Consider the following 7,958-nt stretch of genomic DNA (forward strand, 5'->3'; position numbering starts at 1 on the left):
TCTTTTAGAACAGACACACATTAAATAGCTTTGTGTGTAAATGTTTAAAGTAGTGCTGTCAGTCGCAGATGCTATTTACCCCCCAGTACAAATATCCCAACCCTGGTACGAAGAGTGGTAGATGCTATTTGCCCCCCTAATGAAATACAAACATGCAGTATACGGGCATCACTGCTGCATGTTTATTTACTACCCTTACATACGTGAATCACGGTGTCACTACAGTGACTATTGTATCATCATGCTTCTTTGTAGTAAAATAATTGTAACCATATTAACCAGACTAGTAACTTTATTAACACCATATTACTGTAGTAACGCCGTTGTTAATTGCATTAAATCTGTGGTTTCTGCTACAAAAGTTACTGAAATATTGTAGTAGAAAAACTACATTGGGGTGCAAATAACTGTGCTGTGTGGCAGGTGCGATGTACACTTACTGTAGGGGCAACAGACACTCGAAATATTTTAATTGCATTTCATCACATGACTTTTCTTAGCACTGCTTTTTACTCTATATATAATTATTTTCCTGTTAAAATGCATTTATTTCCTTATTACCAAAACAATAACGTTAAATGTTTCCCAAAGTCTAAGTGGGAGGTTGACTAATTAAAATAACTATTCCCCATAGGTTGCTTATTCATGCAATACTCTTTAAACCTCTTAAACACATCATGCACAATATAACTCGTTGGCAGGATGTGGCTATCCACTTCAGATATGGAAATTCACATCAGGATGTCAAGCAGCGCTTTGAACTCCACATTAAAAGTGCTGCACACAAGGGCTGTGTTCGGAGTGGTGTCCAACCCATACTTCTCTTACGGCTTCTGTCATATATATCTATACAGTATATGGCAGAAATATTAGGAGTTGTATGATAGTTATTATGCACATGGCCATTGTGTTGTTCTGCTTGTAGCACTGACACTGCTCATGTAATGATATCTGTCTTGTCCGGTACTCATTTGTTGATGCTTCAAACGGTCAGCGGAAATGTGTTCAAAGTTGAAATGTTTGAATCTTTGATCAGAACATCGACAGACATTTCACGGGAGAACTCCAACAGCTGTGCAGCGGACCCTCATCAGTGCCATATCGCCTGTTCTGAATGTCTGTGCTAATACAGTTCTGCCTTACAGCACAACGGGCGAAAGGAACATATGAAGGAAAATGAGCTTTTTCTGGAAACAAAGTGTCACAAGATTCTAGAAATACATGTACATTTAATGAATACTGATGGAGCAACACAATTTATGTGAAAATAAATAGCAACTCGGTCGTTTCGAATAAACAATATTTTTTATGGGGGGTATATGATGTGGTATATAATGGGCAATACTTATAGGGCATCATTTGTCACATAATTCTTTTAAATCACATTTGACATTTCATTACATCTCAGTTATTCTATTAACAAATGAATCTCTATTATGATTGGATGAGTCAATGAGAGCCCACTTTGAACATTCTTTATCACAAATCTATTTACCCCACTTAAGATAAACAATGTGTTTAATTGGGGCTTTAGCCGCTGCAACAGAGGGGCTTTTGACCCCAAATACTCTCCTTTCACTTACTGGACAGTTATTGAAAAACTTCGAGACAGTTGAGAATGATAAAGATGTATTTAATCTCAAAATAAATGTGATAACTTCCAGGATATTCGATAGCTACATAAATGTACAATATTTTGAAAAGTATTAAATATTAGATAAAATTGCCTCAAAATCAACCTTTAGTGTTTCCACACACAGATCTCGTGGAACAGGAACATTTAGCCGTGTATAGTGTCACATTTAGGAAAGTACTCTGGAAGTTTTTTGGTGCTATTTAGTGTTTTGGGAGAAAATAAAATCAAAGGAGCTTTTCACCCCACAGAGACTTTTGCCCCGTTGAAACCTGCTTGATTTTTGTCACAAGTTCATCTGTGTTTATTTTGTAAAAGTTCCCCTTCCCCCATCACTTGATACATGGAAACGCTGTTGTGTGTGTGTGTGTGTGTGTGTGTGTGTGTGTGTGTGTGTGTGTGTGTGTGTGTGTGTGTGTGTGTGTGTGTGTGTGTGTGTGTAGTTCAGCGTAAGTGAGTCCAGTGGTGTAGCCAGAAATAAGGCTCTGGTGTGCCACTGGAAAAGAGTGTGTGCAAGAAACTGAAGCACAATAAAGATACATAAGGCCCTTTCCCACTGGCGGTACTAAAGCCTGTTTTAGGTACTTTTCACCGGGAATAGTACTTTTCATTGCTTTCACACCTGAGGAAATATAGTTCCTCAAAGCAGTTTTTGTCACGCCTCCATCGGACACCCAATCCACCACTATCATCCGCTCTACCTCACCAGCATTCAAATCCCTCATTAGATTCACCTGCCATTCATTTCACTGCAATCAAGGACCATATTTACCTCATCATGTTCTCTCAGTCATTGTATAGTCTCATTGCTTGCCTTATAGACCACTGCCATCACTGTTGTTTAAGTTAAATACTTTGCATTGTTATATTTCATCCTTTGTTTGCTCCACTTCAGTGTGCTGAGCTCGCTTTTTTCTTTGCTATTAAAAATCCAGCTTTTTAGTTCAGGCCACCTCAGTGTTCGTCTTGCTCATGACAGTTTTAGGGGACATGTTTAGCTCCTACTCCAGGGTAGGTACTTTTGGGTCCTATAGGGACTATGGTGTCAGTGGGAGGAGCTACAGCCTGTGAATGGTCAAAAACCTATGACACACAAAGTAGCTGCTAGCCTGCTGCTCTGCGTTTGCACTCATTTTACAGTTCCTTAAATAAATAGCATATAACAAACAAAGTATCCGAAGAGAATCGGTCGTTTCCCATATTTGTGCGAGTCATCGGTAGACAAGCTTTGAGTTTCATCACATCTGTACTGTTTGTACTGTGAGATACTGAATATAAAGTGAATTCTGTATTACTACATTGATTTTTTTCCTAATTAAATTAAATTGAAATCTCTCACAATTCGATTTGATTATTTTGGAACGATCCAGAATTATTTTCCAAAGTATGCTGAAGACTTTGCAATTTGCAATGTACAAAAATCTTGATTAAAAATACACAGGATTTTACATTCATTGGCTCAAAAATGTAATACTGTATAAGAAATTGAATGCATTATGAAGCAGAAGAAATGCAGTCAGAAAATGTAAATCTTAATTGAAGATCAGTTTCATGAAGGGAGCACATGGTTTATGCATGACTGCAAATATCAACAGAAAAAAATACTAATGTTACATGATTCAAATAGGCTCGATGAATAAAGGTTAGCAATGTCTGACGCTATGTAGACCGTTAATTACGAGTAATAGATTTGATTGCTTATCATCTAACAGGAACAAAAGCCAACTGAACCAATGATTGAATTTTGAATCTGTCACCTAAATAGGCCAGTAATGGCTCATCATTAAATCAAGCATGGACACAGAATTAACTATAAAGTCAAGTCATATTTAATTGTATAGCGCTTTTCACAACACACACCATTTCAAAGCAGCTTTACAGAAAATGATGCTGTAATGTCTGGACGCAAATGAGACCGTTTTAAACAGAGCAGGCAGTCAAACGGTGCTACTCAGGAAGATCCGGAAACAAACTTGAGTTTTTGGGCCATTGTGTAAAGAACGAAGGTCCGGAGTATAACTGGAAAGATTGAGGAAAGAAAGACAGAGGGCGATAGAGAACAACATTTCATCAGAATATTGCAAACTGGACAGGCGTGGATATGAAGCTTCTACGACTGGCAAAGGACAGGAAGGAGTGGCATTATATGGTTGCCAACATCATTGGATACAGCCAAATATTCCATAATATGCAAATATCATAACTGAGGAAGAAAGGAACAAGAGCTTATGTTGCTCATATGGATGCAAAGTCCAGAAGGTCCACTCCGTATTTTTTGTGTTGCACAGACTCCTACAATAGTGGCAAAAATGCAACATCACACAAGAGCAAAACTTTCCAGTGCCATTGTAGAAATGTGCTATTCAAAGATGAAGAAGGTCAAACTCTGTACAACATAAACAAACACGCTTGTTTCCTTATTCACACACTCTGGGTCTGTTGCGAGAGTACACATGTAATCTGAGGCCTCTGTAATCATCTCTGTAAAAACATTGACTTTTCTGATAATCATTATAATCCATTACTAAATTCCATAATCGATGTGCCGAATGTTAATCATCACATGGATGCATTTTTGCACCTCTTCTATTATTAAGCATTAAAAAACTAAAACAAAACTAATTTAATTTGGTTGCTGACGTTTGGGGTGGGTATTTCCTCACCGTGGTACACCCATGAATATGTCACTGATTGACTTGAGTTTGGACACATCGCAGAGGTTCTGCCCTATTCCAGCCAACGTTCAGCACTGACATGCAGCTTTATTTTATATCAGAACCTAATGAGGAAATGCATTAAGCATTTTAAATGAATCACATACATTAATGTGTTTGTGTTGCCAGCTCTAGTTTAACATTTTTCTCTTAAATATTCAACCTTATTTACTGTCGTCATTTGTGCAGAACGAGCTTTTTTTTTTTTTTTTTTTACAATAAATGCTTCGTTTATCATGTGTGCCTTTGCAATGTTTAATTTTCACAAATTCATGTTTGGATCGAGGTGCAAGCTTCTAGTGTCAGTGACATACAGTATGTTAATAGCTAGCAGTTATCCACTGAGGCCATCACGGTAACAGTCCAAGACAATGAGAATATCGAGTATGAGTTTTACCCTGTTGAAAGTATGTCACACCTCCAGATAGCGCACACTTGAAGGTGAGGTCCAATTCAATACAACTTTAATAGAACACAAAAGCACCATGAGTGGTGAAAACAACTAAAAGATGATGAGTGGTAAAAATCTAATTAAAACATCAAACACAAGAAACACACGGAGAGCTTGGCAAAACTAGAAAACACACTAGCAACAAAAGTCTCAGGAAAGTTCAAGCTCAAGTGCCAAACTTCAGATTTTTTGGGGTTAAGTAGCACAGGGGTAAAAAGACACAGGTGCACATAGTCCAGTAATCAGAGTTGTCCTGACAGGGACGGATTAACCACCAGGCCAATTAGGCCGTTGCCTAGGGGCCTCAAAACCCAAAGGGCCCCGAGCTCTAAATCAATTATTTATTTATTTTGAGATATATATTATAAATCCACGTAAATGTCAGCCTTATGTGAAATACCAAAAACAAAGGTAAGGTGCAGTTTACCCTGGCTGTGTACAAAGCTGATGGTTTAAATTTATATACGCAACAGAATTCGTTCAACAGCATGGATGACTTTAAAATGTCCTGTATGCATTTAATGTTTAATGATAAAGCGACAGATGCCATAAAACCCTAAATATGTGCACGTTAACCTTTTTCAATATTTGGTTAACCGTGAGAGTTCAGGGACAGTTATTCTGTTATTTGCTGAGAGTCAGGACTCTGGAATAAAGAACGTTAATTGCCATGGACAAGTCAAACACAATCTCAGATTAGCAGGGAATAAATTGCACAGTGAGCTATGAGCCTAAATAGCACCATACATAGATCTTAAAATGATAAAATCACATTGAAGTCAAACAAAAATAATCTCTGTCTCTGCCTGCAACATAGTAGGCTGTGTTAGTGGGGGTGTGGCCGAGCGCCGGCTTGTGAATGATGAGCAAGATCAAGAGATGAGAAAGGTAAGGATCATCACCTGTCAATGATTGTTTCTAAAAGCTGTTTGTCATTGCAGTAAGGGCGGAGACAGAGTTATAAGTGAGTCAGATGCCAGTAGAGGGAGAGAGAGCCTCGCACATACACCCGCTGAGCCTGTTTTGCGAGAGAATGTTTTTGTTCTGATTAGTAAAACGAACCTCATAGAGCACCACATCGAAACAAGCCCAGGCGTAGTGGTACACAGTCATCCCTACTGATTACCCAAACACAAAAAACGTGGTTGGGGAAGAATTAAAGTTCATGCTCGATATGGGGGTAATAGAAGAATCCCACAGTGGCTGGGCCAGCCCGGTGGTACTGGTTCAAAAGAATGATGGCTCGGCCCGGTTCTATGTGGATTATAGAAAGGTCAATGCAGTGTCTAAATTTTGACACATTTCCAATACCTCGTATTGACGAATTGCTCGATCGGTTGGGTGCAGCTCGTTTTTATTCAACACTGGATTTGACAAAGAGAATTTGACAGATAACCTTAATACCAATGTCCCATGAGAAAATTGTCTTCTCCACACTGTTTGTCTTACACCAATTTTGACCCTTCTGTTTGGTTTGTTTGGGGTCCCAGCTACATTTTAGCGCCTTATGGACAGAGTCCTCAGACTGCACTCTGTGTACCCTACTACCTATCTGGATGACATTTATTATATACAGTAATGATTGGCAGCGGCAATTGGACAGGTGGAGGAATGGTATCTGGGGTTCCACTTGGGTCAAGGGCAGGTGCATCCCCAAATTGAAAAGACCGCAGTGATTGTGGCCTACCCAAGACCAAAAAGAGGTGAGACAGTTCATGGGGCTGGCAGGCTACTATAGAAATTTGTGCCTAATTATTCAGACGTCACATTCCACTGACTGATTTCACTAGAAAGGGAGCCCCAGACCCAGTCCAGTGGACGGAGCCATGCCAACAGGCTTTTATGCAGATGAAAGCTGCTCTTTGCGGTGGGCCATTGTTACATGCTCCTGATGTCTGATTGCAGACCAATGTGTCAGACAGGGAGTTGGGAGCCGTGAAGAGCGCCCAATGCTGTACATCAGTCGGAAGCTCTCTGCGAGAGAGGCGAGGTACAGCACAATTGAGAAGGAGTGTCTGGCCATCAAATATTACCTCCTGGGACAGGCTTTGACTCCCTGCTCCAGTGGCTCCATCACATGAAGGATACCAATGCTTGGATCACCTGTTGGTATCTGGCTTTTCAGACATTTAAGTTTCAGGTGATCCACAGGCCGGGAGCACAGATGGCTGTTGCAGATTTAATCTCTAGGAATGGGGGTGAGTACTGGCAGGCTGGATGGCTACCTGGCCTGAGTCAGGCAGTGAGGTTAAGTGGTAGTGGGGGCGTGGTCAAGCGCCGGCTTTTGAATGGAGAGCGAGATCGGGAGATGAGAACGGTAAGGATCATCACCTGTCAATGATTGTCTCTAACAGCTGTTTGTCATTGCAGTAAGAGTGAGCAAGCCAGATGCCAGTAGAGGAAGAGAGAGCCCAGTACACACACCCACTGAGCCTGTGTGGCATGAGAGCGTTTTGAGAGTGTTTTTGTTCTGATTAGTAAATAAACATACCAAACATACTTGTGGTATAAACATACCACCATTTCACCTTTCCCGATTCCTCCTTTCTCACCCCAAGAACCTGATTCTTTTACATAGGCCAATTCTTAATCAATGGAATATGTGTAATTCTGCCTGGGCAGGTTCACTCTCCATGAGGCAGTGAACTCTACAGTTTATAGGACTTCTTTTATCAAGCGCCAAAACTTTTCCAGATGAAAAACAATCTGGAATCATGTGTAATAGTTATATTAAGTCCTCTTTGCCACCTTCAACCTTTGTGACCCAAACTTCATCAAAATGTCAATTTGTGACACCAGTGCAGAAAACGTTTGATGCAGTGCAACAAATGATGAAACAGAATGCATATTTCTCGAGATTACTTTTTTAAATATTGAAGTTCTTTTAAACTTAACACAGTGTCTAAAAAAAATGTGATGGTCAAGTCAAATAATTTTTTATTTGTCTAACACTTTCACAACACAAATCGTTTCAAAGCAGCTATACATAAAATCATGCGTTAACAGACAATTAAACTGTAATATCTATAATGTCAAATTCGATTGTGAATTGTGTTTAAAAATAGTTAATACAAAAATAATTGTATTAATAACCCCAGTGAGCAAGCAGAAGGCGACTGTGGCAAAGAACACAGAACTCCATAAGATGTTGATTAATGGA

Source organism: Xyrauchen texanus, chromosome 11 (assembly GCF_025860055.1).
Source record: "Xyrauchen texanus isolate HMW12.3.18 chromosome 11, RBS_HiC_50CHRs, whole genome shotgun sequence".
Taxonomy (NCBI): Eukaryota; Metazoa; Chordata; class Actinopteri; order Cypriniformes; family Catostomidae; genus Xyrauchen; species Xyrauchen texanus.